Source organism: Lipotes vexillifer, unplaced genomic scaffold (assembly GCF_000442215.2).
Source record: "Lipotes vexillifer unplaced genomic scaffold, Lipotes_vexillifer_v1.1 scaffold717, whole genome shotgun sequence".
NCBI lineage: Eukaryota > Metazoa > Chordata > Mammalia > Artiodactyla > Lipotidae > Lipotes > Lipotes vexillifer.
In genome coordinates, this window is record NW_006798707.1 from 154,430 (window position 1) to 173,057 (window position 18,628).

At 37.5% G+C, this 18,628-nt stretch overlaps 1 protein-coding gene and 1 non-coding gene across 2 annotated transcripts in view; one reads left to right on the forward strand and one right to left on the reverse strand.

Moving 5' to 3' along the window:
* ASXL2 (ASXL transcriptional regulator 2) overlaps window positions 1-18,628 on the reverse strand; it is a 130,608-nt gene that overhangs the window by 111,446 nt on the left and 534 nt on the right. The gene's annotated exons all lie outside the window — the stretch shown is intronic.
* Window positions 9,900-9,974, forward strand: TRNAG-CCC (transfer RNA glycine (anticodon CCC)). Its single transcript has one exon. It is a non-coding gene; the product is annotated as a tRNA-Gly (tRNA).

Sequence of the window (18,628 nt, forward strand, 5' to 3'; positions counted from 1 at the left end):
TCTTTCCCTGAGTATCTGCGAAGTTTGCTCCTTCACCTCCTTCAAATGTTTGGTCAAAAGTCAGCTTCTCAGTGAGGCCTTGCCCAAATACCCAATTAAAATTGCAAACTACTCCAAACTCGCCCAGCATTCCCCAGCCATCTTGCTTAATTTTTTTCCCATAGCACTTACCTCTAACAAAACATATAATTTATTTATTTACCATGTTGTCTGTCTTCCACCCCCATCCACAAATTAAGTTCCATACAGACAGGGATCTTTTCTTTTCTCCTGTTTTGTTCACTGCTACATCCACATGCCTGGCATACAGTAAGTCCTCAATAAACATTTAACTAAATTAAATGTTCCATGTATTGAATCTCCAATGACATGACATTGAGATTTGGTGTTTGCAAATTGATCCTATCCTAAGCCAACCTAAGACACTCACCAAAGAACCTCTCTTTCCATTAGCTTACAAAGCTAAGAACCTGATTTTTTTTTTAATTGACAATATTTATAACAATACTATGTCCCTTGGTCTCTATATGGAGAAAGTCAGAAAACGTTTCAGAAGAAAATGTTATCTCCACCCCACCCCAGAGTACATTAGTTTGGAGCCTTCCTTCACTTTACAGCAGCCATGTCTTCTTCATCTCCATTTTGTCTACCTTTCAAAGGAAATTTTAAAACAAACAAAAAAACCCTCATGTTACAAAGGGATGTTGGTAAAGGGAGGGTGCGGTGACAAAATAAACACAGGGAGAAATCCAAATTTTATAGGGAAAACTTCAGGCTAATATGTATACGTTTAAGTACTTATATTTTAAACTTTTCTAGCCGTGTAAGGCAATATTATTCTATTACAGATGAACTTCCCAGCTATCTCTCTATAACTTCTACACAAAAAATGTTAGCTTTAAAATGTATCCACTATGGGGCAAAACTAATCTCACGTACTGCTGGTGGCATTATAAATTAGTACAACCCTTAAATAAAGCAGTATACCACATAGCAAATTACAAGTAACTGTATTTCTAATCTTTCCACAGGAAATACTCCAAAATATAGGATGCGTTCCAATTCCAGGTAAGATGGAATAAATATTCCACCCTATCACTCCCAAAGAATGTAGCTATAAAACCTGAATGGAGCAGCTAAGGATTCTGCAAAGTAAATGGTTTCATCTCAAGATCACTAGAGCATTCACCAAGAATGAGAACATTCTGGGTCATAAAACACACTTCAATAAATTTAAGAGAATAGAAATCGTGCCATGACTGCTCCCAGGCCACAGTGGAATTAAAGTAGAAATCAGTAACAGAAAGATACCTGGAAAAATCCCAAACTATATGGCCATTAAACAACACACTTCTAAATAACATATGAGTTAAAGAAGTCTCAAGAGAAGTTTTAAAACATCGTAACTAAATGAAAATACAACTTACCAAAATCTGTGAGATACAGGAAAGGCTGGGCATAGAAAGAGATTTACAGTTTTGAATTCATATTAGAAAAGAAAAAGATCTAAATTCAGTAATCTAAGTTTCCATCTTAGGAAACTAGAAAAAGAGGAGCAAATTAAATCCAAAGTAAGCAGAAGAAAGAAATAATAAAAATTAGAGCAGAAACGTGAAGCTGAAAACAGGAAACCATAGAGAAAAATCAACAAAACTAAAAGCTGGTTCTCTGAAAAGTTATAGTCAGTAAGCCTAAAGCTTTAAAATAAAAAAAAAGAGAAAGAAAGAAAAATTACTAGTATCAGAAGTGAAAGAGAGGACATCACTGCAGACCCCATGTGCAGTAAAAGAAAAATAAAGGAATATTATGCCCACAAATTTGACAACCTAGCTAAAACGGACCAATTCCCTAAAAGACATAATCTGTCAAAACTTGACAAGAAGAAACAGACAATCTAAAAAAATCAATGATTAATTAATAATCCTCGAAAATAGGCTAAGGTAGACTCACTGGTGAATTCTACCAAACATTATAAGGCAGAAATTATACAAATTCTCTACAATTTTTTTTCTAGAAGAAAGAACCCGAGGGAATACTTTCTAACTCATTTTGAGGCCAACAATACCCTAATATCAAAACCAGACAAAGACATTATAAAAAAAGAAAACTGCAGACCAATTATCTCTTGTTAACACTGATGCAAAAATCCTCAACAAAATACGTATTAGTAAATCAAATCTAACAAAGTATGTATGATTGTTTTATTCATTCATTCATTCATTTATAGCTGCGTTGGGTCTCCACTGCTGCATGCGGGCTTTCTCTAGTTGCGGCGAACAGGGGCTACTCTTTGTTGCGGTGCGAGGGCTTCTCATTGCAGTGGCTTCTCTTGTTGTGGAGCATGGGCTCTAGATGCATAGGCTCTAGGGCTCATGGGCTCAGTAGTCACGGCTCACAGGCTCTAGAGCACAGGCTCAGTAGTCGTGGCTCGCAGGCTTAGCTGCTCCACAGCATGTGGGAACTTCCTGGCCCAGGGCTCGAACCTGTGTCCCCTGCATTGGCAGGCGGATTCTTAACCACTGGACCACCATGGAAGTCCCAACAAAGTATTAATAAATAGTAGCAGGCAGATTGAGGAACACCTGAATGCAAAGTACCTCCAAACTGGCAATGATGTTAGCAATTTTTCCCCTCCAGTATCTCAACCCGAACTCAACACAGCCCAAAACCTGGAAATGGGCATCAGTGTGGACAGAGAGTGTTCCATCACGACAGGTGTCTCAAAATGCTCAGAGACAGAACAGAAACTTCCTCATTTTCTTTCTTCTATTTTTAATTTTCCCTATTCTCTTGTACCTCAAACCCCAAGTAATCCTGTGGCAACAACAGCAACGGAGAAGGCAGATGCCCATAACTCTGAAGGAGGGAAATCTTCCCCTCCAATCAAAGGAACTATGCTGTTTTTCCCTCTCACGTCTCCTGCTGCTTGGTCTGATGGAGGCATAGTTGTAGGAAGTACACAGAGGAGTGGGATAAAAGAAAGCTCCAAATTTCTGGCCAAATAAATGAAAAAGGGGAGGCCCCAGGGAATCTGAAAGTACTGGGAAGACTGCAGAGAAAAGAACTCAGGAAAGTGATCCCTTAAAGTTGCTTATGAGCTCCTTGGCTAACACCTGAGCTGTGGATACATGGATTGAACACTAAAAAGTACAGAAAGTCTTTGAGAACTGACTATGGGATAGATGAGGGATCAGCAAACCTTTTCTATAAAGGACCATATAGTAAATTTAAGGTTTTGTGGGCCCAACAGTCTCTGTTGCAACTGCTTAACTATGACTATTTTAGTATGAAAGCACCCACAAAAAATACATAGACAAATGGGCATGGCTGAGTTCCAGTAAAATTTTATTTTTGAAAACAGGCAGTGGGCTGGATTTAGTCCACAGGCCATAGTTTCACAACCCATGGGCAAGACCACCACCCAAATCCCAGACAGTCCACTGATGGTACACACAGGGACAAATCCAAACATCACTAAAAAGGCTTTGAAAAGTTAACTGACATTGAAACAACAACCCACAGAACAGACAACCCACAGGTCAGAACCTGAGGCCTGAACCCAATTCAGTCAACTACTTGCTAAAACAAAACTATTAACATTCTCCACAGAACTTAAACAAGACCCAGAGTGTCAATTATACAATATTCAAAATGGCCGGAATACAATCTAAATTTGGTATACAAGGAAAATCTCAACTTGCTTAGGAAAAGAAAATAAAGACACAAACAAAATAACACTAATATTGGAAATATTTCACAAAGACTTTAAAGCAGCTATTATATATGACTCAAATGAACTTACTTACAAAACAGACTCACAGACATAGAAAACAAACATGGTTACCAAAGGGGAAAGGGGGTGAAGGAGGGATAAATTAGGAGTTTGGGATTAGCAGATACAAACTACTATATATAAAGTAGATAAAAAACAGTCTTACTATACAGCACAGGGAACTATATTCAATATCCTGCAATAAACCATAATGGAAAAGAATATGAAAACGAATATATATAAATATAGGGCTTCCCTGGTGGCGCAGTGGTTAAAAATTCACCTGCCAATGCAGGGGACACAGGTTCGAGCCCTGGTCCAGGAATATCCCACATACCACTGAGCAACTAAGCCCGTGGACCACAACTACTGAGCCTGCACTCTAGAGCCCGTGAGCCACAACTACTGAAGCCCGTGCACCTAGAGCCCGTGCTCCACAACAAGAGAAGCCACCGCAATGAGAAGCCCGTGCACCGCAATAAAAAGTAGCCCTGGGTCGCCGCAACTAGGGAAAGCCCGCACGCAGCAACGAAGACCCAATGCAGCCAAAAATAATAAATAAATAAAAGTATATAAATATAGATGTGGATAGCTGAATCACTTTGCAGTACACCAGAAACTGACACAACACTGTAAATCAACTATACTTCAATTAAAAAAAAAAAGCACAAGCCGCAACAAAGGAGCCCACCTGTTGCAACTAAGACCCGGTGCAACCAAATAAATAAATAAATAAAGCAGCTATTATAAAAATGCTCCAAGGGTTAACACGCTTGAAATGAAGGGAAAGATACAAAGTTTCAGCAAAGTAGAAGATATAAGAAAAACCAAACGGATTTTTTTTTTTTTTTTTGATGGTACGCGGGCCTCTCACTGTTGTGGCCTCTCCCACCGCGGAGCACAGGCTCCGGACGCGCAGGCTCAGCGGCCATGGCTCACGGGCCCAGCCGCTCCGCGGCATGTGGGATCCTCCCGGACCGGGGCACGAACCCGCGTCCCCTGCAACGGCAGGTGGACTCTCAACCACTGTGCCACCAGGGAAGCCCCAAACAGAAATTTTTGAACTGAAAAATAACCAAAACAAAACGTCACTGGATGAATCAATAACAAGAGTGAGTAAACATGAAACTAGAGAAACAGAAATTATCTAATGATTAAATTAAAAAAATAAACCCTTACTCAAAATTTAAAAATTTGTGTGCCAAAAACATTATCAAGAAAGTGAAAGAACAACCCACAGAATAGAAAAAATATTTTCAAATAATGTGTCTGATAAGGGACTTGTATGCAGTATATAAAGAATTCTTAGAAATCAGCAAAAAGACAAATAATCCAATTTTTAAATGGGCAAAGGATATGAATAGATATTTCTCAAAAAAAAGATATACAAATGGCCAGTAAGTACATGAAAAGATGCTCAACATCATTATTCATTAGGAAAATACAGTTCGCATCCCCTAGAACGGATATAATTATTTTAGGGAAAAAAAAGGAAAACAACAAGTGTTGGCAAGGAGAAATTAGAACCCTCAAACATTGCTGGTAGTGCTGTAAAACTGTTCAGCTGATACGGTAAACTGTTTGGTAATTCCTCAAAAAGTTAAACATAGAGTTAACATATGGCCTAGCAATGCCACTCCTATATACCAAAAAGAATTAAACATATGTTGACACAAAAAGTTGTACATGAAATGTTCATGGCAGCATTATTCATAATAGCCAAAAAGTATAAACAATCCAAATAACCATCAACTGATGAAGAGAATAAAAGGTGGTATATCCATATGATGGAACATTATTCAGCCATAAAAAAGATATATGCTACAATATGGATGAATTTTTAAAACATTATGCTAAGTGAAAGAAGCCATACACAAAAGGCCACATGCTGTATGACTCCATTTACATGAACTGTCCAGAATAGGCAAACCCACAGACACAGAAAGTAGATTAGTGGTTACCAGAGGCTGGTAGGAGGGGAGAATGAAAAGTGACCACTAATAATAATAAAGATAGTAAATATCAATAAGAGTGAAAATAGAAAAAGAGAGAAAAATTAATGAAACCAAAAGCTGGTTCTTTCAATTGATTAAAAAAAAAAAACTGGTAAATCTCTAGCGGAAAAAAATGGGAAAAGACAAACTACCAGTTATCAAGAATAAAGAGGGGATATATTACTACAGACTCTATGAATGATAAGGGAATACTACAAACTACAGACATAAACTCAACAACTTAAACGAAATGGACCAATTCCTGGAAAACCACAAACTACTCAAACTTACCCAAGCAGACACAGATAACCTGAATAGCTCTACAATTATACAAGAAATTGAATTTATAGTTAAAAGGCTTCCACAAAAGAAACCTCCAGACCTCAGAATGTTTCACTGGTGAACTCTATCAAACATTTAAAAAAGAAATAACACCAGTTCTACATACAGTCCATTCTCATTATTCACAATAGTTATGTTCTATAAAGTCACCATGAAAACTAAATTAGCAAATACTGAAGCATCGCTCCTAGATGAAATACAGAGTTAGGTTCCTGAAAGCCTCTGGTCATATTTTTGGCAACTGATCAATACATAATGTTGTCTTTATGTGTGTTTCTGTTTAAAGATATTTAATACATATTATTAACTCACTGACTTTGAACTCATGGCCAAAAGCACTGCAACTCATGCCTAAACAAAGTTTATCTAACAGAGGTATTTTCTCCATAAGGCACATCACAGCTTTCTTGCACTTAAGAATACTAGACATAAAGCGAGAGAGTGGCATGGACATATATACACTACCAAACGTAAAATAGCTAGCTAGTGGGAAGCAGCCGCATAGCACAGGGAGTTCAGCTTGGTGCTTTGTGACCACCTAGAGGGGTGGGATAGGGAGGGTGGGAGGGAGGGAGACGCAAGAGGGAAGAGATATGGGAACATATGTATAACTGATTCACTTTGTTATAAAGCAGAACACCATTGTAAAGCAATTATACTCCAATAAAGATGTAAAAAGAAAAAAGAATACTAGACAGCACTTCAGTACTATACTTGGGAGCCATTTTAAATAGTGAGAGCACCAACAAAAAGCACAAAACTGCAAACACCATTGCACTGAACAGACCACAAAAAGGACACATTTTCACTGTGAGAGCTGAAAAGGCAGAAGATCACCTTGTTCGACTTCAGCAGAGACCTCAGTGTCAGGTGACAACTGTTTTGCCACTCAGCAAATGTCCATGAATGGACAAAAGTGCCGAGCACTGTCTGAGGTTAGGAGTATATTTTCGCAAGCAGGTGAATTCACAAATACACTTGCCCCTCGAAAAACACAGGTTTAACTGCACAGGTCCACTTATATGTGGAATATTTTCAACAGTAAATACTACAGTACTACACGATTCAAGGGGGATGAACCTATGGATGAGGAACCATGGATATGGAAGAACCGCTCATATGGAGGGCCATCTACAAATTACTCAAGAATTTTTGTGCAGAGGGTTGGCGCCCCTAACACCTGAGCTGTTCAAGGGTCAACTGTACTGAATCCAAGAATAGTGATGATCAACTATAATCTCTTTCAGGACATAGAATAGGAAGGAAGACTTCCTTTTTTATGAGATCAGCACTATCCTGATACCAAAGCCAGACAGAGACAATAGAGGAAAACTACAAATTAATACCCCTCATGAACATAACCATAAATGTCCTCAACAAATCCAATCTGGCAATGTATAAAAAGTGTAATACACCACAACCAAGTGAGGTTTCTTTCACCAGGAATGCAAGGCAATTCAATATTTGAAAATCCATGTAATCCACCATATTAAAAGTCTAAAAAGCAAAGCAAATGATCAATTGATTCAGAAAAAGCATTTGACAAAATTCAACATCCATTCATGACAAAAACTCTCAGCAAACTAGAAATAAAAGGGAACTTTCTCAACCTGGTAATAAGTGTTCACAAAATATATACAGCTAATAGGAAACATTTTCATTAAACCTTTGTCATTTGCTACCACCTCTTGTCTGCCAGGAAACAGACCTGGGAAATACACATGAAGTAAATCCAATACTAAATGAAAGATTGGAAAAGATGCCCTTCTTGCCGCCCACCCATCTGTTCTCAAGGTGTGACTTTCCTATAACAAACTTGTAATAGGTTTTCTCCTGGCAAAACTATTCTTAACTTTTTTCAGAAATAAATATATCAATATTTAATGGTGTTGTCACAAATATTTAATGATGTTTTCACAAAAAGCATCATGGAACCCAGAGCCACGGTGGTGCACAACTCCAGGAAGCAATATTCACATAAATACAATATATAAATATGAATGGTTCCCCCTGGAGTTGTGCAACACAGATTCCTGACTGATTCTACCACCTCAACAAACCTGAAGACCGGTGGCACATAGGATAGTAGAACGGAAAGAACAGTGGTATGAGAATTCAGAGAAAAGAAAAATCAACATGAGCTAAATAACTGGGGAAAGAATTTACTTTCTTTTTTCCTCTCAAGAATCATACAATTCTGTTGTGTTGAAGAGCATTCCAGAACCTCCTGTATTTATGAAAACTTCAAGAGACTGGCAGAACTAAATACATAGGCTTCTGCTGGAGACCTGCAAGTGGGATAGATGTACAGAGAATAGATATAAAATGAGAAAAAAAAAATGTAGACTCCCACCCATCCTTCTAACTCAAGAGAGCCTCACTCTAATCCTTATAACCTCACCATAGCTAGATTCTTCAGCTCTCTACAATACACCCCACAAATGGCCCAAAACACAGATGTTATTGCCTGCATAAAACTCTCTACAACTCCTAGAATAAAAATATTTGTCCGCCCAATTTGTACAACTCACAACATTTTAGTCCCAGCTTACCTTTTCTGGCCTTTTCTTTTACCACACTTCACAATACTCAAAGGTAAATAGCACGCATAAAACATATGCTGCATTTTTTCAGCCTTTCTTCTGCCTGGAATACCCTTATCCATATTTACCCCTGAATACCCAGGCCAAACCCTCCCTGAGACCAACCTTACCATGTTCTCTCCTCCACCAAATTTCAGTAATACTTTTAGTTTGCTATTATACAGCCTCAACAACACAAATTTATTTTTTGATTATATTTTATTATAAAAGGTGAAAACAATACAAAGTTATCTCACAGTTCTCTGTGTCAGGATTCTGGGCGTGAGTTAACAGGGTCTTCTACTTAAGGTCTCACTGAGCTGAAACTGAAGTGACAGCTGGGACTGTGAACTTATCTGAGGCTTGGGCTTGTATTCTTTTCCAAGCTTACCACGAAGCTTACTTGTTGGCAGGTTTTAGTCCCTTTCTGTTTTCTTGCTGACTTTTGGCCAGGAGCCATTCAGCAACCAGAGGCTGCCTGCCATTCCTTGCCACATGCCCTTCTCCACAGCAGTTCATAAAGTATAAGTCAAGAGAGTGAGATTTGGGTCAGAATCTCCTAAAGCATGAGATGGATCTTTCAGTGGGTTCCCAAACTTGTCCATAGCTAGTTTAGGTCTCTGTGTGACTCCACACAGACCTTGGGAAACAAGTGGCAAATGGGGTCCCTGAGGTTAGAGGCTTTTCATTAGAACTGTTTCAAACCTCTGCACCCATTTGCTAAGAAATAACATCTTTACAATATTTAGTTTTCCCATTCAGAAACATAAAATGATCTACATTTACTAATTTTTCAGTAATATTAACAAACAGTGCTTACAATATACTAGGCATTGTACAAAGAACTTTTCACACATTCTAGCCTAATCACCTAACACTTCAAATGGTAAATTCTATTATTATCTCTATTTTACAGTTTGGGGAAATTGAGAACGCTTAGTGTAATCCCTACAACTCCAAATGTGGCTCTTAGACCAAACCACCAGCACCACCTGTGAACTTGTTACAAATGCAGAATCTCTGGCTACACTGCAGACCTACTGAATAATAATCTACATTATCATAAGCTCCCCAGATGATTCTTTTACACATTAATGTTTGAGCACTGGTTTAAATAACTTGGTCAAGCTGACACAATAAACTCAATAAAGATCAGATCCAGATTGTTAAGGTTATTCCCAAGTTGCTATTAAAAATAGTCCTGGGACTTCCCTGGTGGTCCAGTGGTTAAGACTCCGCGCTCCCAATGCGGAGGGGGCACAGGTTCGAACCCTGGTCGGGGAACTAAGGTCCCTCAGGCTTCACGGCTCAGCCAAAAAACAGTCCTATATTCCTCATTATGTCTTTCATAGGTGATTAATGATATACATGAAAAGTGTTCTTCGGGCTTCCCTGGTGGCGCAGTGCTTGAGAGTCCGCCTGCCGATGCAGGAGACGCGGGTTCGTGCCCCGTTTCGGGAAGATCCCACATGCCGCGGAGCGGCTGGGCCCGTGAGCCATGGCCACTGAGCCTGCGCGTCCGGAGCCTGTGCTCCGCAAATGGGAGAGGCCACAACAGTGAGAGGCCCGCATAACGCAAGGAAAAAAAAAAAAAAAAAAAAAAGTGTTCTTCTATTATCTTTATCTTGTAATCCATCTCTTTCTGACATCTTCTTTCTCCCTCTCTCTCTCTCCCCCACACACAAACAATGTAAAAGAGAAAACCTTTCCTAAAATATCAACCCATTTCATGGGTACCATCCATTTAAACTTACAAAATTTGTCAGAACCACTCAAATCACATAGGAAACTAATCACTATAAATCAATAGCAACACATTTAAATTTTTATGTTACTATTTAGAATAAGTCACTAACACCATTAAGCACTTTATTTGAAACTGAATATGGCTAAACCAGCTACTGAATAATTCAGACATCAGTGGGTTAAAGATTCAAGATGATTTGGGCCATCCCAAGCTGTGAACTCCAGTGAAAGTCCATTCTAAATGTAGTATCAACTGCTAAATGTCAGCAGCCAAAGAATTTTCAAATGAAAAGTCTTTCACAACATAATTTTTTTTACTAAAACATAGATCAAATTACTGAGAAGACACTATAATTAATAAGGTTTACAATGTCCCTTGATGCCCAGGACTAAGTACATCTGTATTTACCATTAACCTATTTTAGTTTTTATCAAGCAAGGTCAGAAGTAAGAACTATCACAGAAACTTCCCTATGTCCAAATGTAATTCAAAAGGGTCTTGGGAGGCAAACACCTTGGTGTGTCTTGAAATAACTTTCTTTCTTTTTTTCACAAAAAAGATATTCAACCGGTTTTCCTGGCAAACAATACTTAATATAGTTGACTAATTTTACTCAAATTGTGCTCTCTTGAATGTGATAACAGTGTCTTCTCTTTTATATCCAATAAAAAAAGGTGAACAAGATTTAGCACTCACGTACAAGAAAGCAAGTTAAGCTCTGCAGGTAGAAACATTTAGAAGTCTCTGCCTTCAAGGAGCACAGACTTACTAACATATATAAACTGAATTTCCTCCTACTTGTCCACAGTAAAATATGTATTTTATTTGGGGAAGATATACCTTCACGGTTAATCATTTTCTTTAAAAGCACTCAACTCATAATCTTTGAGAAAGCTCTTCTTAATAGGACTCAAAACCTAGAAAAGAACGAAAGGTAAAGATTGGTAAATTTATTTACATTAACAGAAAAAATGTCGGGCTTCCCTCGTGGCTCAGTGGTTAAGAAACTGCCTGCCAATGCAGGGGACACGGGTTCAAGCCCTGGTCCAGGAAGATCCCACATGCCGCAGAGCAACTAAGCCTGTGTGCCACAACTACTGAGCCTGAGCTCTAGAGCTTGCGAGCCACAACTACTGAGCCTGCATGCCACAACTACTGAAGCCCACACGCCTAGAGCCCGTGCTCCACAAGAGAAGCCACCACAATGAGAAGCCTGTGCACCACAACAAAGAGTAGCCCCCAATCGCCGCAACTAGAGAAAGCCCGCGTGCAGCAACAAAGACCCAACACAGCCATAAATAAATAAATAAATAAATAGATATTTTAAAAAACATAAAAAATGTCTGCAGAATAAAAAAAAAAACTGCATAAATCAAGTCAAAAGCCAAAAATGGGAAACAGATCTGTGACACATATGACAAAGGGCCAGTTTCCTTAACCTACAAAGCACTCTTAGAAATTAGTATAAAAACGACCAGGAAGCAAAAAAAAAAAGTGCAAAAGATCTGAATAGACAAGTTTACTGAAAAATATACAGTCAATAGCGTAGAAATTTACTCTATAATAGTAGCCACTAAACAAATGTGGCTATTTAAGCTTAAATGAATTAAAGTTAAATAAAATTCAAAATTTAGTTTCTTCGTCAAACTAGCCACATTTCCAGTGCTCAATGGCCACATCTGACTAGTGGCTAGTGCACTGGACAGCACAGATATAGAACATTTCCATCAAGTTCTACTGAACAAAATAACAAAAGAAATGCTTTGTTAATATATCAAAATGGCAAAGAGTAAAGACTGATAGATTTCTTGGATAACAGAGAAAAGTGGGAAGAAACAAGAACCTTCAATATTTTGGAGGGGAATATAAACTGCCACTAACTCAAGTTCACAAACTCTTTATCTTAACTATTCCATTCACACAAATGTACATACACATACGCCCAGATATATATACTGAAGTATCTGTTACAAAAGGGAAAAAAAAACCTATAAATGACTATTTTAAATGATGGTACATCTAAAAACAATGGAATATTAAGAAATCATTAAGAAGAATGAAACAGATACATAAGTAGTGGCATTAAAAGGCATTCTTGACATTCATAAAGAATGTAAATTGAGAATTGTATATAAAATATAGATAGGTATACATGTTTATACATATTTCTACATACAAGTTTAAAAGTCCAGAAAGCTGTATTCAAACTATCAACTATAACTATAGTTAATTTGTTTGGTAACTAAATTATTTTCAATATTTGTGTATGCAGACTTTCACTTAATCCCTATTTTCAGTATAGTGACTCATTCAAGACTAAATCTCTACATACTGCTGTTCTACTTTTTTTTAAATAACGAGCCTATATAACTGTAACAGTAACTCAATTTAAACACTATTGTTTTTAAGTCATATCTAAAGAGTTCTAAAACTAAGTATATTCAATAACCTTTTAAAAAACACTAAAAACATGATAAATCAAACGGTACTAAAAATTCTAAACTGCACAATACTACAACACTATAAACTATGAGGATGGCCTCTATGAGATATGGAAAGAAAGAAAACAGAACTAGAGGGGCATTCAGAGGCTCTTGTAAAAAGGACAAAGATAGCAGGTTTTAACAAACCTTACTGATCAGTTCCCTGTAGTTGTATCTTCCACACACAGTGGCCTCCTCCCAGACAGCTTTTGTAGTGAAAATATAATGCCCTTTCACTGACAGCAAAATTGCACAGCCTTTTAAAAGTAGATTTTGTGGATGAGGAAACAGCAAGGACTTCTGCAAATCTGACATCATCTTCTCAGCTCCTGTCATAATTCTAGGAGATGCAGCAGCAGCATCTCTCACAGAAATATGTGTTCAAAAAAGATTTTTTTCCCTTCCTTTTCCTTAGTTTCTGGGCTTTCAAGACAGGATCATGAGAACAGGACAGAAGGAAAGATGAACCGAAAATAATACAAAATTCAAGAGCAAAACACAGGGGAACTTTACTTCAACATTAAGGCAAGAATGAAAATCGCTCAAGCAAAGAAGGTTACATCAAATCACTGAGCACAAACTGACTTGCAGATAGCAATTTCATAAATGTATCTCTTATAATTTTATGTCAGTTATACCTCAATAAAGCTGAAATTAAAAATAATGTAGGGGCTCCCCTTGGTGGCGCAGTGGTTAAGAGTCTGCCTGCCAATGCAGGCGACACAGGTTCGATCCCCGGTCCAGGAAGATCCCACATGCTGCTGAGCAACTAAGCCCGTGCGCCACAAATACTGAGCTTGCACTCTTGAACCTGCGAGCCACAACTACTGAGCCTGCGTGCCACAACTACTGAAGCCCACGCGCCTAGAGCCCATGCTCCACAACAAAAGAAGTCACCCCAATGAGAAATCCTCACACCACAACGAAGAGTAGCCTCTGCTCCCGAACTAGAGAAAGCCCGTGGGCAGCAACGAAGACCCAATGCAGCCAAAAATAAATACATAAACAAACAAACAAACAACATTACAAAAGAACAGATTTCTTTAATATGTTTTTCCAAGATGCAAACTCTCTCCTGGAGATTCTAATACAACTATAAATATAATACAAATACAGACATACAAGGACTCTGGCCTAGTCAATATAGATCCAAGAAGATATTACCAGGCCCGGCCATACTCCTAGCAGAAGAAAATTACTCATGGTAAAGATTAAGAGTACTGAAAATTTCTAAGTTAATACGTCTGTTTTTTCTAAAGTGTATTCTCAGATGTTTTTCTTTCTAATCATTACATATATTTTATCATTTTACTTTTAAGTAATTCTTTTCTGTTTTCAATACTTCCTCCATAAAATAATTAGCATATGAGAGTTACTCCTTTAATAGAAACTTTCTATTTTCCAACTTATTCCCTAAAGTTAAATGACTTTAGGTAAATAACATAAATAAAAACCTATGTGCTTTCAAAACAGTATTAACCACTAAGTGAAGTCTACATAGAAATAAAAACAAACCACTTTTTCTTCAGTCTACAAATCGCATGCTAAAGATCTGCTGTGCTCCTCATCCCTAACACCCATACTTCACTTATACTTTGACCACTTCACTCCCCAAAGATACGCAAAGGTACCTCTGGTGCAATCTCTAAGATCTGCCTCTCTGCCCTTTGCATCTGTAATCACAACAAACTTGTCCTAAAAGGACATTTTCCCCTTTTAATGCTGCCCTAGCTGTGGTGGGTGACAAGAGAAAAATCAAAAAGAAAATGGTATCATCATTATACCATTATATATACTATTATATACTATGTATATATACTATGTATATATACTATATACTATATATACATAGTATATATACTATGATTATACTATTTCGAAAGCTCTGCTTTGCAAAAACAGCTAAATTCCTCAGGGATGTCACCAAATGTTTACATGATACAATGTTTTGTTTTTTTTTTTAAAAAGAATGAGCAGAACTTTGAACATAGTTCTAAAGTCAATGTAATGGTTCTCAATATCTCTGGCTTACCACAAATTTATTTTTCTATTTAAATTGCACCAAACACTATGCTACAGATCTCTCATCCAAATCACTTCATCACCACCATCACTGCCACCTTTAAAATTTAAAACATGTAATGGGAGTTCCCTGGTGGCCTAGTGGTTAGGATTCCAGGATTTCACTGCCATGGCCAGGTTCAGTCTCTGGTTGGGAAACTGAGATCCTGCATGCCATGGGGCACGGCCAAAAATAAAAAAAATAATAATAATAAAATGTAAAACATGTAAGACTGTTAATTAAATACTTGAATAATGCTTTTTATAACTAGTGTATTTATATGAGACAAATATAATATCAGTAGGGACACAATCCAGTGTAGTGAATGTGAATGAGCATTCAAGTTCAGTTGAATCTCAACCCCGTTATTTCTCTGTCTGGTGTCCTTAGTTATTGGAAGTCTACACTCTACAAGTCTACACTCTACATTTAATCAGCCTTTTGGCATAATTTTATAATTATATAATAATTATGAATCTTATTTTGCTTTTTCAGATTGTTCATAGCACTCTTATATCAATTTGTATAGCTCTCTCACATACACACAACACCCCAAATCATGTGTGTATATATACATATATATTATTGAACGAATAATTTTATTTATCTGTTGCTATATCATTGGTCAGGAATACAACCCCATTTTAATAATCCTCCCTAAAGCAGGATAGCTCTACAATGCAGATACCAAGAACACAATGAAATAAGAAGCAGATACTGCCTATACTCAGTAAATAATTTTAATATATCCTTTCTGAAACTATTCCTAGAACATTTGACTTTAATGCCTATGAAATAAGTTTAAGACTTACTTCTCCTGGTCCTCTTGATCTTTTAAGTATACACAGTTTCCTAATTTAGGTCAAAGTTAAACTTGCCATTTGTCAAACCACTAATTTTCTGATCTCATTATTCTGCATCTGAAAATATTAAAAGATTTACTTTTGTCTATTCCTTTCACATTTACTTCTACCTATTCCTCCTACAAACATAAACCTTTTCAACACTGAGGTTTACTTTAATCTTTCATTTTATAGATGGTAAAACAAACAAAAAAGAGTAGAGTGTTCCAGAATGGCCATCATCAAAAAATCTACAAACAATAAATGCTGGAGAGGGTGTGGAGAAAAGGGAACTCTCTTGCACTGCTGGTGGGAATGTAAATTGATACAGCCACTATGGAGAAAAGTACGGAGGTTCCTTAAAAAACTAAAAATAGAACCACCATATGACCCAGCAATCCCACTACTGGGCATATACCCTGAGAAAACCATAATTCAAAAAGAGACATGTACCCCAATGTTCATTGCAGCTCTATTTACAATAGCCAGGACGTGGAAGCAACCTAAGTGTCCATCGACAGATGAATGGATAAAGAAGATGTGGCACATATATACAATGGAATATTACTCAGCCACAAAAAGAAACAAAATTGAGTTATTTGTAGTGAGGTGGATGAACCTAGAGTCTGTCATACAGAGTGAAGTAAGTCATAAAGAGAAAAACAAATACCGCATGCTAACACATATATATGGAAACTAAAAAAAAAAAAAGTGGTTCTGATGAACCTAGGGGCAGGACAGGAATAAAGACTCAGACGTAGAGAATGGACTTGAGGATATGGGGAGGGGGAAGGGTAAGCTGGGATGAAGTGAGAGAGTAGCATTGACCGATATACACTACCAAATGTAAAATAGATAGCTAGTGGGAAGCAGCTGCCTAGCACAGGGAGATCAGCTCTGTGCTTTGTGACCTCCTAGAAGGGTGGGATAGAGAGAGTGGGAGGGAGGTGCAAGAGGGAGGGGATATGCGGATATATGTATACATATAGCTAATTCACTTTGTTATACAGCAGAAATTAACACAACATTGTAAAGCGATTATACTCCAATAAAGATGTTAAGAAAAAAAGAAACAAAAAGAAGAACAGAGTGTTTTCTAGATTTTGGCTACTAGAAAAAAGAAAAAAAGTTTTAGTGTCACCATTCTCTTTTTAAAATTCATTTTGATTTAGACTGAAGTCTTATACATTTGCCAGAATCAAATAAAAATACCAAGCCACTAATATACTAATCCCTTCAGAACTCAGAGCTCTATTGATTAACTAGTCTTTACATCCTTTAAGTACTTCCACATAACTAGTTAAGGCTTGAAATGTTTATTATAAATGAGCAAATATACTAATTTATTATAGGAAAATCTAAACAGTAGATGCAAACTTTTCCTGTCACAATCTCTCAATGATTATTTATCCAGAGAGATAATTCAAAAAGCACTCATGACATTCTAGAGACTTAAAATTAATTAACATAATTAGAGTTGGGATCTGCTTACCTGTAAATAAAATTTACCATCCTTCCTTAAATAAAAGAGGTCCTGAGGTAGTATTGATCAAGTAGAACAAAGTAAAATAGTCTTCTGTGAAGGACCAATTTCCCCACCACCCAAAAAAACTATTTCTAGAGTTTTTTCTTTAGAGAGAAATGACCAGCAGTCACAATTATGAAGATATATGGTTAAGTGAAAACACTCAACAAATAAAATGTGCTTTTATTTATTCACTAACTTTTTTTCACAGTTCCAACTAAAACACATACAAGTTGAAGACTCATCAACCCCCTAACACAAAACATTTACAAAACAAATGCACAAGGTTTACAAAACAAATGTGTAAGATTGAATAAACAATGGGACCCAGATTGGGGGAAATAAACAAAAATGACTGGACGGTAATATACCAAATGTTAACAGAGCTCTGAGAAGTGAAATACATGATTTATTTCCTTCTTTATACTAAAATTCTATAATTTTCCACAAGTTTTCCCACAGTGAACATTTATTACTTTTATATTCAGAAAACTCCCCTTTAAAAAATAAAACACAACACATAATAAAGGTTCATTTAGAAAGGCTCTCCATGTTGTATAAGTATTACTGACATGATTCACCATTAAAGATAATGCCTCCAGTCCTTCTCACTTCCCAACACTAAAATGCTGTTTTATATCCTGTTACTTTTCTGCTGCAACCTTACTTTTCCAAACCTTTCATTTCCACATAGTGGACGCTTTTAACTTTTTCATAAAACATAACTTCTCATTCATCCTCAATACTCTGTTTTTTAAAACCTACCTCTAAATTTCGTTACAATAAATTTAGAAGGAAAAAAAAAAGATGGTTTTATCCACTAATTACAACTTCGTGAGGCCACCATCACTTTAGCTACGGAAAAGTCAAGGCCGGGTAAACTACAGGTCCCACCATGCATTGCTGCCTTGTTCAGAGTAGGTCTCTACGGAAACAGAAAAAAAATTCTACAAGTCCCACCTGTTACTTCGTTTCTAAACACCTCCTGCACTTTCAGCTCCAACAACAAACGTAAAACAAGAGCCTCGTGACCTCCGGCCTGAGCCGGGAGCCCAGACAGGCAAGGGGCCCGGGGTCAGGCGGCGCGTCTGCTATAGCGGGTCAATTCTACCCAGCTCCAGCGCTCCCCTCTTCTTTCCGGGGCTGGGTACACGCACAAGCCTTCTCCTATCTGCATCCAATGGGGGCTCTTCAGCCACACAAGGGAGAAGAACCGGTTACTGTGCAAGCCCAAGAGACTTCCTCATGCCGGGGCGGGGGCTACCACAGAGTGGGGGCG